Consider the following 20,810-nt stretch of genomic DNA (forward strand, 5'->3'; position numbering starts at 1 on the left):
AGTATACTGAAACCTTCACAGTACAAATTAAGCTCAGCCTGCCCCACACAATATGGCTGCTTTAACAGCAAGTTCATTATTAAAGTGATCAAATTTTGCATTGGTTTCCAATATACGATATACATATATATATATGTGGGTGTGTGTGTGTGTGTGTGTGTGTGTGTGTGTGTGTGTGTGTGTGTTCACTGATTGCGTCTGATCAGGGTAAATGTTGTAACCACAGCACATACAATGCTGAATGATACGTCATTTAAGAGCTCTTGGGTCCAGACAGTGCATGCGGCGGTTTAAAATTATTGTTATTCATGCAATCTCGAGTTTTATTCATTTTTGTTGAGCATGTGGTGTATGCGTATGCTGTTATTGGTTTGCACATATACAATACAATTAAAGAAAGTACGGTAAACAGAAAGTTTAAAAAGTGTCTTTAATATATTTATCGAAATATATAAAATCAAAAAACATGGTGGGTGAAGCCGTCCGTACATGAAGCGGTTCATCCATCCGTTCAGCCGTGGTGACGATATGTCTATTAATTACGTACTGTGTGAACGTCGGTTGCATCCTGTAATGTTCCTTTCGACCCTTTAGACTGCTGAGGCCCCCTGAAGACACGAAGTACCCAGAAGACCCAAAATATCCCGATGACATAAAATACCCCGTACCGAGGACTCCGAAGACCCAAAAAGATCCCGAAGATCCAAAACACACTTAAAGACCCAAAATAACCCGAAGACCTCAAACACCCAAAAGACAATGAGGACCCAAAAGACCCAGAGGACCCCAGACATTTTAGACCCAAAATACCCTGAAGAATTTCCACACGTCCCTGCTATCATACTGTCAAAGGACATTCCTGTCAAACTCCCTAACTATTCCACACTCTATTGCAAACCAATTCCCTTACAACAGCCCGGTGGAACTGGGTTATTTGCTAATATATATATATATATATATATATATATATATATATATATATATATATATGCTGCATCTTGGAGAATACCGTCCTTCTGGAGGGATGTAAAACCAGCTGTCCTATCTGTGTTTGGCTTTGTATATCAAAGGTATCATGTTATCTTGTGGAAGGGGTAAGTCAACGCATGCAGGATGACCTATACACTTTCCACTACCTGTGGTAGGCAGGTAGCATTTTTTTAGAAATTGATAGACGACAGGCCAAAGAGCACGAGAGGAGCAAATTAACAAATAACAAGAAAGAAAAAAAAAGCCACAATCGGATTGATATAAAATTATGAGTTATATGATCCCAGGTCGATAGATGGAAGAAAGAAGACATTTCAACAGAGTTTGACACCAACTCAACTGATACGCAAGGCAGACAATTTTCCCTGAACGAGAACAAATTTCTCATCACGCCAAAATGAACTCGGTCTCCCATTCAGTAATACAATGCAGGTACAAAAGACCACAACCCATGGCAATCCAGATTCTAGCAGACAGATGTGTGTGACGGGTTGACAGTTGATATAAGCTTAATGACGAATAGCAATGGGTAGCAAGGCAGCAGCTGGCAACACACCTCAGGCAGCATCATAGCCAGGCCACTGGCCACTAGCACTAGGACTCAGTTGGAAAGGTTTCAGGCAGATGCTTAGCCAAAAAGATGCAAGCAGCAGCTGTGGCAACATATTGTAGTCATGTCTCCAATTACCTTCATTACACTTTTCTATTTTTTTACAATTCTCGTGGGAAATAAAATTAATAGTCCTGGAGAAATATATAAGTTCCTCAGCATGGAAATTTTAGAATTAAGTTTCCTTCATGTGGAGGCCTCCGATGTTTCAATTTTATTATTCCATTTCCTTTTTTATACAATTTTCAGAGAAACTCGAGGCAAACGACACAACCGACCACTGGCGCCGTTGGCATATTCCTATTCCAGCACTTCAAGAAAGAAAAACTTTACGGACGGGATGAGCAAACAAGGCAGTGAAACGCATGTTACGCTCAACTTTGGATATTGAGCTGATGGAGGTGGGAAGGGTAGTCAGAGGAACCAAATTAACAGATCAAACACAAAAGCCAGAATACAGTAAAAGCGACGAACAAGAGGCTGCAGAAATATTGCTGCAACGAAAAGATGCTTGGCATATGGCTCAAAAGGACATAGGCCGAAGGTCATCGCTTTCATATCCATTGCCTGAACCGGCGCAATGCCCTTCACTGCCCATGTCCACCCCTTTTGACTCCTGGCTTCCCTTGGTCACACTGCACATCCCTTTGAAGTGCACCACACAGCTGGCCCTAGCAAGGGCCCAAAAGCTACACTCACTCCTTACTCCTACGCCCCGCTCCATCCGCTTACTCGTTCTGCAAGCCAGAGACATGCCACAGCCCAGCCTCGAGATTCGGCCACCACCGGAGCTCTAATTTGTACCTTGCTGGGAAAGCCTTGTAATCACAGCAGAGACGTAAACCTGTTAACCAAACAGCTGAAAGGTTCGAGAGCGCAGGCCTGTGTAAACTTTTTTTTGACTTGATGAGCAAACTTTAATTACCCGTTAATTATTAGATCTGACCTCAATTTACAGATCCCCTTCAAATTTTAAATTTAGCAAATATATTCCTCCTTAATTTACAAATTTTCTTTTTTTCATTTCCACGTTCATATAGAAAATGCGTAATTTGAAAGGAAATGCAATTCGGAAAATTTATTCATACCTTCTGTTGAGGCAGTCATGTGATATATATACAACCGAACGTGAAAAGGCAACATTATATTCATTATTCATTTGAGGAATGCTCGGAAAGGCAGGGGAAAAAATCATTTTAAAGCAAAAACAAGCTGTACAACCGGACATGCAAGACGGAAGGAAATGAAGAAAGCAAGGTAACAGGTGGAAGGCGAAAAAAATGTATGGATTGAACTGGATTATTCCCATGACGTCAGGCAAGCAAGCCGGAACTACCTTTCAGTTGTAAAAGGCAAACACGCGCACCTTCCTCCTTTCTTATTTCATCATCCCGACACTGAAGATGGACTTGTATATGCTCATCACGCAAGTAATATGGAAAAATCCAATATTGAATGTTATATAATTATATAATTTCCACAATTCGTGATATTGGATAGTGGAGTCATTTTCAGGTGCCTTTACATGAAGAATCAAAGGCCAATATTCATCCCATTGACCCACACAACAAGAAAAAAAACAGCACAACAACATGCACACCTTTCTTTAAACTCCAAACCACTTCTATTCTCCTTTGAGTGAGACAAGCAGCTATACGCCACCCCCTAACCATCTGCACACTCGCTTGTTGCATTCCAGCTCGCCAGGCCGCCAAACCGGGGATCACCTGTGTTTTCGATGGCCGCCAAAACTAGAAAAGATGACCAACCAATTGCAAACCAGGCCCTGTGGTCTTGTAGGAAACCGACCCCTCCCAACCCCCACCATCGTCCTGCTGATGAAATTGCCAGCTTTAGCCTCACCTCCTACATCCTCCCTGTGGTCCAAACACTTCTCTCCCTCATGCTCTCCAAATAACACCAGCCGACTACAGGAAGTAAATTTCAACTGCTTCATCATTTGGTTGAGAGGAATTTTCACAAGTAATTGCTGTTGCTTCTCAGTTGTTCTTTCACTTGCCGCCATCCCAATCTTCAACACGTGCATTAGGGCAGGAAATTTTTGATTATGGGTGTTCGATGCCAACAGTATATAACAACAAATTATCTCTGAGATTAAACTAAATCTAGATGAGTCTTTTATAAATAAAAGTCTCCATCAAATTGGAACCATCAACCAGTCATTGGGAAACAATGAGCAAAGAACCAAGAATGGATTTTAAGCCTTTCCTCCGTGTACAAACCATCTTGATCGGAAGTACTCAGCCAGTTAAACCCATATTGGCAAATCATACAACATACAACAACATGCATTTTAAAGGCCATTTTCCCTGCTAGAGCGGGGGTTAGCCTTGCGGGCCCCATGACAATCTTCTCCATCTTGCCCTATTTTCTGCATCTCTCCTTGTTAACCCCCTTGCCCGCATTTCTTCTACCACCATCTTTAGCCAAGTCTTTCTCGGTCTTCCCCGTCCTCTACTTCCTTCTACATTCATTTCCATCACTCTTCTCAACCAGTCACTTTCATCCTTCCTCAACACATGACCAAACCATCTCAACCTGTTCCTCTTCACAGCATCAATCACAGGCTCTATTCCCGTCATCTTTCGCAATTAATCATTTGTCTTCCTCTCTCTCAACGATACTCCGCACATCCATCGAACCATTCGCATTTCCACCCTTTCCAGCCTTTGTTGCTGCTCTACGTTCATTACCCATGTCTCGCTCCCATAAATCATAACACTTCTCACACGTGCAGCATACACCTTTCCCTTCAGATTCAACGCCACTCCCCTCATCATCAGCACGCCACTCAGTTCCCGAAACTTCTTCCATGCACATCTCACTCGAGCAACCGTTGCCAACCATATTGGCAAATCATAACAAGAGGAATTTGCTGCATTAAAGTTAATATTTCCTAAACAGGAAGAGCCAAGGTAATTACATCACTCTCAAAATTTGCAATAAGTTGCAAGGATATACAGGGAACTTTAACACAGGTCGTTTGGCCCATTGTGCCTGTACTACATCAACACCACATCAATCCAATCTGTTAGTTTATCAACTTATTGGGGGTGATATTGTCATTATACAGTTGCAATATATTTAGTTTTCTTAATGCAAGGCATTAGCGTATAGTTATCAATGGACATTTGACGCAATATTGTGATTAAATCACCTCATGTGAAAACGTGCCAGTGAGTGACGTCATCCCCAGAAATTGTTTTTCACAACATAACAGGAAAACAGTTGCATTTAAAAATGGAACGGTATACGGTAGATAGCATACCTCCACCAGGCTGAAGAGTTTACCTTGTATCCCACTGATAGGTCAGATCTGGAGTCGGACCCAAACTAAAATCTAATCGGCATGTTCTTGTCACCAACCCGACTGATCCACAACTTTTTTAAATATCATGCTATAGATCATTTTAGCCTCTTCTCTTGATGGTGAGGAATCACTAAAGAATTTAAATTTTTTTATCGTATCCAGATCCAGATCTTCATCAAAATAGAATAAATTCATCCTTCTCACACACCCAACCTGTCCAAAAAGTTTCATCTGAATCCGTCCATAAATTTTTGAGATACCGTGCTATATATACATATATTCACACACACACACACACACACACACACACACACACACACACACACACACACACACACACACACACACACACACACACACACACACACACGCTTGACTCGGCTCGCTGAACTCGCCTCACCAAGCGTCGTTACTGAGGAACGGGCTTGTTTTAGCTGAGGATAATGACTGTACCTGAGTTGCTGTGTTGTCATGATTTACACCAATAATACTACAAACTATTTTACACAAATTTATTTGAAGTGTTTGTGATATTACATTTTTATAAGAAATATATGTTGAAAAATATATATATATTTTTTTAAAGAACCCCTGCACATACATTCAGAAGGGTTAGGTGCAGACTGGAAGTGTGGGACGATTACATCTCACCACCACGAAATTCAAAACACCTTACAACCATGTAATTAAAACACCTCACCACCACATAATTGACATGACCAACATGACCAACATTGACAACATTGACAACAACAACATTGACATGACCACATGACCAACTCCACCGTTTGGTGGAGTTTTATAAAGTTTGGTGGAGTTTATACACCATTGTAAAACAGAGCCTGGTGTTGGCTTAGCGGTTAGGGTGCCGGCTTGGGATCCCAGGATCCTGGGTTCGAATCCCGGTCGATCGCTGAATTAACACCAGGGGGGTTGACTCAGCCTGTCATCCTTCCGAGGTCGGCAAATTGAGTACCAGGTTGCTGGGATGAATGATCCCGGTGTGTACCCCGATTTAGAATAGGTACACCGTATCCCTGCGTGTCGTAAGAGGCGACCAAGGGTTGGCGTCAGGAAGGGCATCCGGCCATAAAACATTGCCTCAAACAGGGAACCATGATTGTCATGGGGCCCGCAAGGCTAACCCCCGCTCTAGCGGGGGAAAATGGCCTCAAAACGATCATTCATTCATTCTGAGTTCAACCTGCTGGTTGGATCATTACTGAGGCATGCCTGCGTCGCTGATGCAGTGCCCCCATTAGAGGAAGAGGTTGGAATTTCACCAGAGTGAAAGCAATAAATCGCCGACTCGTCCCTGAAAGACAAAGACACCGCGAGATATTTCATGTCCACCAGCGAGTGCTAGCATGGGACGCAAGCTTAACTCCGATGTTCGAGGGATGGCGAGATGTTTCGTATGGAATGCAAGGCATATGGATCCTGTAGAAACTGTTGTTGACCGATTGCGCTCTTGCACCATCAGCACTTTGAACCATCCATCCCACTCTACCCTTGCTTGCTCGAGCACGCTCCTAGTTCAACCCCACTCCTTGTTTTTGTCTACATTAATCCATGCTGTCAGATGACTTCCAATTCCTCGTGTCCCCTTTTCTCCTACCTGTGGAGCCATCTCCAACTTCTTTCCCTTCATTCATTTAACGTGTCAGTTAATCATCACCTTAGTAGTTCCGCCACTGAACATGTGCGGAGGTTATATTTTCACCCCTATCTGTCTGTCTGCTTGATTGTAAACAGGATATCTCAAAAAGTTGTGGACAGATTCGGATGAAATTTGGTGGAGATGTCGGGGGTGTGACGAGGATGAAATGATTACATTTTGGTGAAGATCTGGATGCGGATATTAAAATTTGTTTCTGTGATTCCTTCACAATCGAGATGGGGCCAAAAACGATATATAGCAGGATATCTCAAAGTTGTGGACGGATTCGGACAAAACTCGGTGGATGAGTTAGTTAGGCGACAAGAACAAGCGATTGTATTTGGGTTTAGGTCCGAATCCAGGTCCGGCCTATCAGTGGGTACAAAACGTAAGCGAATGAGCCTGGTGGCGGTATTTGCTCTCCACCAAGTGCCCTTCTAGTAGGCCTATTAAATCCTGTGTTTGCATTGCAGTCTTTCTTTTCTTCATCGACTTGACCTTTCCTTCCCACTCACTATTTATTTTATTCACAATGTGACTTTCAGCTCCTCCCCAAGGGCCAAGACCGGAGGAAAAAAAAAAATTAAGTGACTCGCCTTGCACGAGTTAGGAAGTGTGTCGGCTGGACCCAGGAACTGTGGGATTTCGTCATTTCCTTAAACGAATCTCCATCGTCGAGGTCTAATATCTTAACCAGCCACAAATCAACACAAGAGACCCAATTTTCAATTCAAAACAAAACTGTTGACAAGTAATGATGAAATATAAAGCTTAGTAAAGGGAAAACAGGAAACATATTCAAACTTTAGGAGATCAATGATGAGATTAATTATGAGACCGATGTATGATCGCAACACCTTCCCCAAAATGCAAGAAAACCCGTCAAACATTTGACAATGTTTATGAATTATATTCCACAAGTACAATGATTTGCTTTAACCTTTCAGGTATTTATTCCTTATCATCTAGGACCCCACTGTGGGTGATTTGCAGTTTGGAGGGTGATGCAAATTCCCAATTGCCATTACTCCCACAATCTTGGAATTTCTCTCTGCAACTTCGATGAAGAACAAGCATTTTTGCTAAACTCCTTTGGCGAATTTCTACATTTACCCAAAGGCCCAAGGTCACCAATACAAGCAGGAAACCGTTTCTTTTCTCATTTATTAATCCGACGGAAATACCGCCACTAAATCCGGGTGTCTGGAGTTCTGCTTTGCGCGCCCCTCCACACTCGACCAAGCACCTGTCTGCTTAATCAGGCACGGCACCGGCATCACTACTACAGCGGCTCCAATGGCTCGCTTCCCTGTCATGGCTCGCCTTCAATTTTCTCCGAGGCGCCCCTCCACCCCGGCACTCCCCACCGCGCTCCCACCTCCACTGCCCATTCTTGCGATTAACCAAATCCCTATCAGAGGGCCCACCATGGAGTGTTGCCCTCCATTCTAGGTAATAGAATGCGTTACCAACACCAAAACAGGCAGCCAGATTGCTACAATGTTTACTCCAAGAGATTGTTTGGACAAAACACTCACAACTTAAGGGTGTCGAGACTTCATTCTTATTCCTCCACTCCCTGACCTCTTCCTCCCCACTTCGTCAATTCAAATTCTGTGTTGCTCGGTCTCAATACCAAATTTACTCGTTTGATTGAAGGAGACCAAATAAAATCAGGAGGTTAATTTCAACTGTCTTGCTGCGGTTCACATAAAAAGGTGCAAACTAGCTTTGGATGTACCTGCAGCCTTACTGCGGTTGCAACTACGTTTCCATCTGTGACAACCTTCATAAATAAAAAGTAACTGGCAGGATAGTTTTGTGACAACAAGATAATTGGAACAGGCTGCCAACTTGCTCCTGTGCGACACGAGCTAGAAATTGCAAAGCTAAGACCGAGATCCTTCCGTGGAGACGTCAAAACCGTTGTGCTTTCTGCAGTTACGTGGACGGAAAACCTCTAATGGAACTTGGGGCAAAAGGCTTCAAAAGTTGGTACAATATGGCAAAGTAAGTATGATTAGAATATGCAGTTCTGATTTAAATTAGATAAAGCTTCAAACAGTTCATAAGAGCACAGGTAGTTATTTAAAACTACAATAACATGTCAAAACATATCATTGAAAGTGAACGATCAGATCCCCAGCTGTGTTGTGAACCCTGCCAGATATATTTTGAAATGATGGACTAAAAAGTTACAAAATATCAGCGACAATGGGATAGCCTCATGAAACACCCCAAGGGAAATTTGTTAACAACATCCGAGTACTTATCTCCGGAAGTGGTGGGACCGGTGTATGTGTAGAGCATGCCCAATCGGTATCATAAATCAGCAATCTGGGCGACGACAGAGTGAGAGCGATATGACCAGCACTCACGCCCAAATTGCAAAACCAGGCGCCTTTCATCTCCCGGCCTGTACAGGAGGCAATCTTAGCAAATCACGAGCGACCCATGCTGCGTGTACCGTGGAATCGGAGAAGGAATCGGATGCTAGCTGCGAAACCCGCTAACCCCATGGCCATTCAGCGTAAACTTGCTTCATCCGTTCCAAATGGACGAATGACCAGGTGTTCATAGTCGTCCGCCAAAGCACTGCGGCACACTTTCCACCACGGACTCTGCCAAGATGGTTAACTTTCCACGTCTCCAAGTTTGCTTTTCCCCCACATGGCACTTCCTGCCCCTCAACTTCTCGTCATTCCTATATCCAATCAAATTCATTCTTTCTTGCAACTGTATAGTAAAACAAGTTCAAAACTAGAATGGCACTCTGTGGAGCACATACCTCCTGCCAAGCTGAACAGTTTACATTCTGTATCCCACTGATAGTCTAGATATGCATCCGGACCTTAAACAAAATCCAATAGGCTTGTTCTTGTCACCTACCCAAACTCATCAACCAAGTTTTGTCATAACCAGTCCATAACGTTTTGAGATATTATGCTACATATCATTTTTGGTACCATTTCTAAATGATGAAGAATCACTTGGCAAATGAAAATAAATTCTCATATCCAGATCCGGATTTCACCAAAATCGAATCAATTCATCCTAGTCTCTCTCTCTCTCACACACACAATCTCGACCAAATTTTCTCTGAATCCGGCCATAACTTTTTGAGTTATCCTGCTCACAAACAGACAGACAAAAACAAAGACAGGGTGAAAACATAACCTCCGTCCACCTTCAGTCTTCAGAAACGTCCAATACGTTTCAACAAACACTTCAAAAACAAAAATGACAAAACAAAATATGAGCAACCTTCAATTCACTAGATATCTATCTATAATTCCAGTAATCTCTGTCTGTACGTCTGTACGTCTGTACGTTTGTTTGTCTGTGACCACTGTTTCTCGACAACCACGGGTCCGATATACTTTTAACTTGCCAGGTATATTGCTGGGGACCCGAGGATGTGCCTTTTCAAGGTTTCATATTAATCGGACAATTACTTACCGAGCTATGTCCAAAAAACGATTCAACCAATCAGAGAGCAGCGAACGATCGCGTGTGCCGAACGTGGAGGACACACTCTGCCTCGGATGGCACATTTGACAGCGTATTCATTTATTTCACGTTTGCAAACTATGTTGGCGTTAAACTATGTTTTAAAACTAATAAAACCGAATTTGCGATTCATTCGCTTTCCTGCGCGTTTGTGCACGCGATGGCGATTTCTTTACCAAACTCCGGAAGCCGTTCGCTTTGGACCAAACCATTTCATGTAAATAGAGGGGGGGGATTGTCACCGTACTCGCAAGCCGTTCGCTTTGGACCAAACCATTTCATGTAAATAGAGGGGGGGGATATAATTTTAGATATAGATATAGTACGGGCAATGCCCTAGTTTTCGAAAATTTAACTTTAGAGAAGTTGATGTAATATTATTGATAATCCAGATCAATCACGACATGATGGGAGATTTTACTGGTACATCTATATATATATATATATAAATAAACATATATATGTATAAACATATAAATAAACATATATATGTATAAACATATAAATAAACATATGTATGTATAAACATATAAATAAACATATGTATGTATAAACATATATATATATATATATATATATACATATATATATATATATATATATATATATATATATATATATATATATATATATATATGTATAAACAAATAAATATATATATATAAATAAACATATATATGTAAAACATATAAATAAACATATATGTATATATGTTTATACATATATATGTTTATTTATATGTTTATATATATATATATAAACACATATATATATATATATATATATATATATATATATATATATATATACATATATATATATATATATATATATATATATATATATATATATATATATATATATATATATATATATATATATACAGACTTATCATTTAATATGGAATTTTTTTTTTTTCTTGACTTGGGTTTACTTTCTTAACTCAGTATATCAATCTGGTGAGTTTCTTTTACACTTTGGTGATTTATTTGTTAAAAGAACCATGTCACTGGTTGTCTGTCGCAGCAAGAAGTCAACAACAGGATAATATCACAGGTGGCGTGACAAAATGTAAGGACAGGTACATTTGACGATTGGCTTCACAATCGTGTATATAAGGGTTGTTGCGTTATGTATTAGTGGAAAACAACTGCTGCACGTCTACAAAAGTTATTGCCGCGTCCTCTGGAGATGGTCCGTCAACTCGACAATGCTGTTTGCCATGGAGTGGTGGTTTTACGAAATTCTGGCATGACATAGCGTGCTATTGCTCGGCAGTATGGCATCACTCAAGGTCAGGTGTCAAAGATCCTGAAATGAAATGCTCAGAGGGGTGTCCCTACTCCAATACGGAGGCCAGGACGTCCCCGCAGAACCACAAGGAGAGATGATCGCCAGCTGCACCGGTTAGTCTGCAATGGCCGTACCAAGTCAGCTAATCGGCTTCGGGCTGAGTGGCAGCAACTGACAAATGTGCTTGTATCCAGAAGGCTAGTCAACCAACGACTGGTTCAAGCAGGCTATTGTGCCAGGCGTCCCCTGAGAAAGCCAGGCCTTGCCAGACAACACCGCCAGCGTCGGTTGCAGTGGGCCAGAGAGCACCGTCAATGGCAGCCAGGACACTGGAATCACGTCACCTTCAGTGACGAGTCTAGATTTCTGGTCTATCGTCAAGAAGGCCGCAACCGAGTGCGCAGACAAGTGCATGAAGCCTACAATGAAGATTGTATTGTGCCAAGAGCCCAAGCTGGAGGTGGTGGGGTGAACGTTTGGGCTGCTTTTCATGCAGGGGGCAAAACTGACCTGGTTGTTCTGAATGGAAACCTGAACCAGTTCAAGTACAGGGCCATTCTGGAAAAAACATTGCTTCCATTTGCTCGTGCAACCTTTCGAGGAAACTTTGTCTTCCAAGATGACAATGCACGGCCTCATCGTGCTCACATGATCCAACACTTTCTTGCTGACCGTGGTGTCGAGCATATGGAGTGGCCTACCATGTCCCCGGATATGAATCCGATAGAGAACTTGTGGGCAGAACTAACGTGTCAAATCGACAACTTAGACCAGCAGCCTGCCTCTGTGCATGAATTGCAGCAGGCTATTTTCACTGCATGGCAAGCGATTCCTGTCCAAACCTTGGCAAATCTCGTGAACAGCATGCCTGGACGTGTACGTGCTCTCCTAAATGCTCGTGGGGGTTACACGAAGTACTGAACTTAATTTTTACTGTCCGTAATCCCAGTCATAATTTAGCTTTTGTTTTTGTTGAAAAAAAATTTGGCTAATGTGTAAAATAAAGAGATACTTCTGGAAAACGCACAGAAGTTTAACACAGTACTGTCCGTGAATTGAGTTCGATATCAGTTTACATCACTTTCAAGGATCAATTTATTTACTTCAAAATGTCAAATGTGGTTTTTGTTTCTTTTAAAGGTCACATTAACAAAATCTAGAATAATCTCAACATAATTCTAATGAACTTTTGGTTCTAAGTCATCTTGAAAAGTAAGTTCACCCCCACAAAAAAAAAATTCCATATTAAATGCCAAGTCTGTGTGTGTGTGTATATATATATATATATATATATATATATATATATATAGTTCAACATAGCAACTATTATAACAATGGTCCAACTATTAGCTTTTGGCAAGAGCTTTTCCAACTTTTCCTATAACTCCTTCCCTATCACTCTCTACCCATCTTTTTCTCACCCAAAATGTTCCCAGAACTGGAAAATAAACTTCAAAGCACTTGTGCATGCAAGCAGAAACATGACTTTATGAATAATGGAAAAACAGAAACAAAGTCTTTAAAAAGTCAAGAACAACATTGCAATACCTTTTTGGAAATAAAGAAGTCGAGGCTCATGGAGGAGCCGAATACAGTAAAGTGGGGCAAGATGCCCCTTGCAGCAAATGGGGGAAAGACGCCCCCTAGTTATACTGAGCCTTTTGTACAATAAACTATGGTATACTTAACATACAACCAAAACCGAGGAAGTTACTTGGTTGGGAGTGGGGAGGGCATCTTTCCCTAACTTATGCTAGTTGATGAAAACCAATCATTAGATTAACTCACTTTTGAGATTTCTCGTTCGAGGGGCAGAAGAAGTAATGGATCCGTTTGGTGCTTCAGCGTCAAACAAGTTTGAAGTGATAAGATCGGAGGATAAGCAGGCCAGAGCATTTGAACTGCACTATATTCCAGTTAAACTCACATAATTGGCCCTTTCCATTGTGTCCAATGTAAACAATGCAATTATTTGTGTATATCAACAAAAACGTCCCCATTTCTGGTGAGCAACGAGTGTTGCTTCAGAAAACAGTCATAACATACCTAGAAATGAAAGTTACCAAGCTTGTATTTATCCATAGCAACCGGTTTATGACAGCAATCGTCTCATGTCACATAAGAAAACAGCAAAATTACACGTCATCTGAAAACCCTGCAACTTCAAAAAAGCCTTTTCACTCACCAACCCTGCATTGTATTATTGAAGGAGAAGATTAAAGATTTTCTTTCCTCTAAGCCACATGGTTAGCATCCAAGCACAGCAGGAGTGCATAAAGAAGAGCACACGTCAACAGGCCAGCTATATTTTCCATTATCACTGCCCATTATCTTCCAGACCGCGACATGCAATGCACAAGTTCTGGCTCTGGGTTGCTGCTCAGGGTTTAGCCATCTGCCAAAAACGACGGAACCATCTGCATCTTCTGAGCGGGCCAGTTCCATAGACAGCTACATCAAATATCCGGGTCACCGGCACCAAAATGGACTGTATGACCTCAGATATCTTACTGTGTGTGATGTGATCAAGCAGCGGAGCTTGGAATAAAAGGAAACCAGGACTGCATAAGGTTTGATGCATAACCACGAAAGAAAGGGCTGTTGATACATTCGAAGAAACGCTGAAGGCAAAATATTTGATGTACTACGTATTGGCCTGCGGATGTGAGGAAGTCGCTCGGTGTCGCTTCATGGGGACCTCCACAGCAGTTTCTTTGTTGTTGCCATTTAATCAGAAGTTGTTAATCTCTATCCTAGTTGATTGAAGTCAAGGATTGCATCGCTTAGGCTTGTGTCCCAAGAAGAAAGGGTAAATTTCACTCATAAAGCCAGTGCAAGACATCAGCAAGTGTGCATGTCGATGTCCCTCCTCCTGCCCTCCCATCCGCACCTCACCCCAAAACACCCCTCACCTGGACGGCAGATGCAGTTATGGGGAGCTTCTCGTGCGATGCGGATGTGGTGCCGCTGCGATTGCTCGAACATCTAGGGAACAGGTGAAGTTTGGGGAGGTGATTACTTAAAACCACTCCATTGTGCTACCATGATTATTGATGAATCACCAGGGGTTTGTACAAATATTATGATACAGATGCATCCTTAAAGATCACACAGTCAAGATACTGCTGGGTGCTGCATCTGTAACCACACGATCCAATGTGCCATCAAAGAGCCTTTATTGCTCCTACAAGTGGCTAAACGCAACTATGAAATACCACATGCTCAGAAAGTATGCAAGAATGACTGAATAAATTAATTAAATGGCCAACTTTTGGTAACAATATTAAGTTGAGAAAGGTGAATATGGACGAAGACATTCAAGAAGTGCTTATAGTGGCTTTGAGATCGAGAGATTATGTGGAGGTGAAGAAAGGTGTGGAAATTCAGTGAATGTCTTTAGTAAACAAGGCGTACATGATGTCAGGTCAACAAATCATGCCCAAAGTTTTCAACAGCCCTGCCAAAAAATGTCTTTAGTAAGAAAATATTTTCTTAAAATAAGAAAAGTTTTCTTACAACTTAAAAAAAAACTGTCATTGTTTTCTTGCTTCAAGAACATTTTTCATATTTTCGGAAAATGTTTTCTTACGAAGAAAATTTTTTTTGGCCGTGAGGACAGGATGGTTGTGGTCCCGAGGTGAACACCCTGGACCGATGTCCCATGGAGTTATGGGGTCAAATAATGTAAATGGTGAGTCTCCTGCGACTGTGGGATTGTTGATGAAAAACCCGGGTTACTCATCAATTACCTGCAGGGGAGGAGACAATCTGCCTGTCCCTCATGGCCTGTTCAACTTGTGGTGCCACTCCAATGGTTGTGATTGACTGTTAACACCCTCAGAGCTTGGGATAAGGAGCGATTGTTCGAGCCATACACCCATCGTGTATCAAGAGAATATTCGGGAAAAAAACTGTTCGGACTGCCTTTTGTCAATGATCACTCTGATGTCTTTCCTGCACAACATCTGCCTTTCAGATGAGGCCCAAGTCCCCTTAAAATAGAGTTAGAAACACACAGAACATTCACTTTTGGGACTTTGAACACCCACCCAGTGTTCATGAAATGTCATCACATGGTAAAAAGACTGGCTTGGTCTATCGTCAGGCCATTGGTCTTACTGGTACAATAGTCAGAAGGGTTAATTAATTGAAGAAAGTGATGATTACATGAAATAAAATCTTAATGGCAACTTCATCTCCAGAGAATATTGTTCATATTTGATGAGCATTGTTGCTTTGTAAACATCAAAAAACTTTTCCGTCACTTTTGTAAACATGTCATCACTTCATAGGACACTCTGAACCTACATAATTGCGGTGCAGCCCACATGTCTTACATTGATTTTTCAAACTCTAGCTATAAAACCTGCGTCACCAAATTGCATCTTTCTGCCAAGAAGTTATAGATGATCACGTGATGTCTCCCGACCATACAGAGGAATCAATGAATCGCGACCATGGCAGCTAAGCATGTCCGAAGCCATGACACCATGTCTCGCAACCTGAACAATTGGAATGGTGCACGCTGCGACGCCCATGAGCTAACACACACACACACACACACACACACACACACACACACACACACACACACACACACACACACCTCCTTCCACAAACCCTACCCCACTCTGCAGAGAAGGCAGACTAAAGATCATGTATATTTCCCAGAATGCATTGCCAATGGCACACAGATTTACACTACTGCTGTACACCTGTGCTGTGTCAGAAGACAGACAGGTCTGTGTTATCTATCGGTCATGAACCTCTTGTGAGCGGCCTCTTGAGATGCTGTCGACATATCCCTCTGTTAGACAATCTCTTATGGAGCACATTCTTCTTGTACACAACATAGAATTGATGATTTGTTTTTATTACAAGACTAAAACTGTTGTAGAAAACAGGTAAAGAAACTTCACCAACTTGACTGTAATGTATTTGAATAAGAGGTGTGCACCGTGTGTATGAAGATTTGGTGTAATTACAGAAGTGTAATATTTGTGTGACTTAGTCAAACTCGAATTGCACTCGGTAGAGAGCGAACCTCCGCCAGGCGGAACAGTTTACGTTTTGTCTCCACCTGATAGGTCGGATCTGGATTCGGACCTGAACCAAATCGGATTAGCTTGTTCTCATCACCTAACAAACTCATCCACCAAGTTTTGTCATAATCCGTCCACAACTTCTTGAAATATCCTGCTGTATATTGGTTTTGGTCATATCTCTCAATGGTGAAGAATCACTTAATTATTTTATTTTTATCTCATATCCGGATCCAGATCTTCATCAAAATGTAATCGATTCGTCCTCGTCACACACACAAACCTGTCCACCAAGTATTGTTTGAATCCATCCACAATTTGTTGACATGTCCTGCTCACAGATAGACAAACAGGGGTGAAAACAATCTCCGCCCACCTTCCTTGGAGGAGGAAAGTATGCTTCAAAAAGCGCTTCAAGACTGTCGACATATTACGTATACAGAAAAATCCTGATCCCCTCCTCTTCGATTCATCTCCCCTTTAATCCTCAATGAGCCATCGTTTTTACAGATTGTTGGTGTTGCCGAAGTCAGTCTATTGATGAAGGATTTGCTGGTTTGCTGTTACCTCTGAATCAGTCACTGAGGGCAGGTATTTGTTTTGTTTCAGGGTGCTGATAACTCGTCTACTTTTGGCCAAACATATTATGGGTTCTTTAGTATCCACAGATAACTCCAGGGCTGGCAGACAGGTAATCTGGCTGAAAGACCTTCTGATGAATGGTGCACATATCGAATCCGAGCCCTGTATGTGAAACACCGGGCGACAATTTATAGCTTGGTCGAGATACAAACCCATGATAGACAGCTCAAAGACAAGTCCCCATACCTCCAAGCTGCCCCCCCCCCCTCCACCCCCCAGCAGATGACGTTCATTTGGTCTCCGCTAAAGAGGGAGATGTATCAGGTTCCAGGTACATTTTCATGCCTTATGACATTTTATTCACTGGATCTGGATAGAACATAAAGATGTACGAGCTAGAAAAACTAACTCAAATCAAAGCAAATGATGATGAATTATAATCAAAGATGATGGTAAAGATCAAGATTGGGAAGTTCACCTGCTCTCGTGCAAGAAGACAACCTCGATAGACATTTTTCATTATCCATTTTGTGTAAAAAATATGGAAAGAGAAGTAACGCAGAGCGAGAGGAAATGTGGCTGGCAGGATGGCACACACTTCTCCAAGCTGTCCAGTCAGGGTTCAAATCCCAACACAGCTATAAACTACCATCCTGGTGATTCACAGGCAGGGCGATTCATAAATGTGTGTGCTGTGCCTCGGGTGGACGTTAAACTGGTGTCCCGTCTGCCGACATTAGATGGTGGACATTAAAAATCCCACGGTGTCCTTCGTGAAGAGTAGGCAAGCTATCGCCGGCACCCCTCAACAAATTCCCATATTCATGCCTTCACTTCCAGAGTCGGAGTGGTTACCCGACCAAGAGTCACCGCTTTCGACCATCAATGCTCTCGATAGACCAATCGGGCATGGATGATGATGATGATCAGCATGATCAAGATCATTATGAAGATCATGATGAACAAGATCATGATGATGATCATGATGAACAAGATCATGATGATGATCATGATGAACAAGATCATGATGATGATCAAGATCACGATGGTGATCAAGATCATGATGATCAAGATCATGCTGATCATGATGGTGATCATAATGACGCTGATGATCATGATGCTAATGATGATGATCATGATGCTGATGATAACGCTGATGATCATGATGCTAACGCTGACGGTCATGATGCTAACGTTGATGATCATCATGATGCTGACGCTGTTCATGATAACGCTGATGATCAAGATCATGATGATGATCCTGATGGTGATCATGATGATGATGCTGATGATCAAGATCATGATGATGATGATCCTGATGGTGATCATGATGCTGATGCAGATGATCATGATGATTATGATGATACTGCTGATGCTCATAATGATGGTCGATGATAATGATGCCGATCATGATGACGCTGATGATGATGATGATGATCATGATATGCATGTTTGACGAATACGAACTAGGAATCCGAGTAAGTAATCCCTCCCCATTTGAAACTCCGCCATGCCATCTCTCAAGTGTTTGTCGGTTACCGCAAGACCGTAACGTTCGCTTGACCATAATAAGCCGAGTCTGGAAAGTTTGACCACAACTGCAAATCGAACTTGATGCAAAGCATTGGCGAAAACCACATACTCCTAATGAGTGTTGTGCAGTGGAGCCACGTTCCGCAGATAATATCCCTTGGAAGAAGAAGAAGAAAAAGAAGAAAAGAAGCAGCCACTTCCATCCAAGGCCCGTCGTGTTGAAGCCGAGCATGCCAGGCGGCCCTGGGGCTCTGCGCAGGATGGCGAGGGTGGGAGGAGAGGGCGCGCCCGGCGACCAAACGCGCACACTTATGAAAATAGCAGGAAGAAAGGGACGAGCACATCATGGGTTAAAATAGCGTTGGGAGTTTGCACGGAGGCCAAGTTGTTGGGGCAGGGGTCGAAGGTCGTGGGCATGTTTTAGGCGGGATTTTTGTTTTTGCAGCACCTTTTGAACTTGCAAGATTCTCGCGTGACGAGTTGAGCCAAACATCAAGGTCTTGGTGGCGACCATGGCACCGAGCCAAGGTGCAAGGCCGCGAATCTGATCTCGGAAATACAAATAGCATGTTGAGCCGGATTCTTTAGACGCTTTTTCTATTCGAACCGATCACGATTTGGGGCCGGGAAAAAGGGGGGGGGGGAGGGGGGCAACAACAAAACAAAACGTGGTGGTGTCTACACTTTTTGTGAATCCCAAAGTAGACCCAAAGGAGACCATTAGAGTTTAATTTGCCTTGTGAAGAGTTTCCAAAACAAAAAAAAACGTTAACTTCAAAATATTCAATATTGACCAAGGTGTGCTCACCTTCTTTGGAGGTGAGATTCCCACGGTGGTTAGTACACCTTGGTCAACTTTCGGTTGATAAAACCTGCGGTCAAGTATTGTGCACCGACTGATAGACTTAAAAACGTTTTTTTTGGCTCGCCTCCCGCCATTAGAAACCGATCAAACTCCCTGTGGGAAGCGGGGAGGGGAAGGATGCTCGGGATGAAGATCGAGTGTGACGTCATGCAGATAACGGTCCTGCCCAGCGGGCGGTGGTCGCAAGATTGGCGGAAACAAACAAAAGTTCTAAGAGACGACAATGCGCGGGATAATTAAACAAAACCCGCCAAGGGCGCACACGTGTCCACGACATCACGCACCTGGTCCAAGGTGGGTCCTCTCGCGCTCCCTGCGTGGACCCTCTCGAGCGCCTCGACCCTGCGCTCCAGCGCTTCTCCCCGGGAGTAGAAGAGCACGCAGGCGGCCGCGCACACCAGCCAGGGCAAGCACCCGGAGAGCGCGGAGACCACGGCGCATGTGCGGGAGCGTTTCGAGACGGACGTCGAGGGATAGGTGGACCCGGAGGGAGCGGAGACCGCGGGCTCGGGGTGAGCCCGACGTGAGCTCGGCTCCGCGGACATCTCGGCTCGCCGACTCCCGATGGGTGCGCGCTGGATCGAGGTCGAGGCGCCGGGAAACCTCCAACTGCGCGACCGTTTCGATCGCTCTGTGATGTCCCCGCCCGTCCTCCGACGTCTCCCTGTGCACGTTTCCTCCAGATGATTATGTCCCGAGTCCCGAAACCTAAGGACGTTTTCCCGTCCGGATCTCCGTCGATGGTCCACTAATGGTGGTTTGCGGGCACCAATCGCACGGACTCGAATGAGCAGCCACCGGATCCACGCGCTAAAAGAGCGATGGAGGAAGTGAGAGCGCGAGCTTGGCGGGGAACAGACGAGGTGGGGTTGGGTTTATGGGGACCGTCGCGTTCTCGTCCCCGTACCATGTGGCCCCTCGTGTCCGGGCAGGGCCACAAATACCTCTCTCTCGTTTGCATAATTTATGCGCCGCGTGAAAAACGCGCGGATCAACGGCCTCTGATTGGTCGCATGTGCGCTCGCGGGCTTCGCGCCCAAATGGGGCTTCACGAGCTCGGCGCTCATAACGGACTTGAGGTGATCAGCAAGTCCGTGTCCTGTATATAAATCACAACGTTTTAAGTTGAAAGGCATCCTGGATGTATGTGTATATATATATATATATATATATATATATATATATACATACACCTTTTGTAACAATTTTTAATTTTTCACTCACCTGTATCGAGGTTTTTTTCCCCAAGAACACAAACTACACATGTAATTAAACCACTGATTTTTTTTTCTCTTACGCAATATGTGACGTCAACACGTGTTTCTTCAAAACTGGAGTTGAAACCCAACTTAACTCCGGTCATGAGTTGGAGGAGGTTGCAGTGATGGAAACCT

The 20,810-nt window shown here is 43.1% G+C and overlaps 1 long non-coding RNA gene across 1 annotated transcript in view; it reads right to left on the reverse strand.

Annotated features, from left to right (window-relative positions):
* LOC137432135 (uncharacterized) overlaps positions 1 to 20,313 on the reverse strand; it is a 112,766-nt gene extending 92,453 nt beyond the window's left edge. Inside the window, exons 1-2 of the long non-coding RNA XR_010985434.1 lie at positions 19,701 to 20,313; positions 14,307 to 14,379 (exon numbers count right to left, since the gene is read on the reverse strand). This is a non-coding gene — a long non-coding RNA (uncharacterized LOC137432135). The remainder of the gene's footprint in view (positions 1 to 14,306; positions 14,380 to 19,700) is intronic.
* Positions 20,314 to 20,810: the final 497 nt, after the last annotated feature.

The sequence above is a fragment of the Myxine glutinosa genome, chromosome 8 (genome assembly GCF_964187855.1).
Source record: "Myxine glutinosa chromosome 8, kmMyxGlut1.1, whole genome shotgun sequence".
In the NCBI taxonomy this organism is placed as follows: Eukaryota; Metazoa; Chordata; class Myxini; order Myxiniformes; family Myxinidae; genus Myxine; species Myxine glutinosa.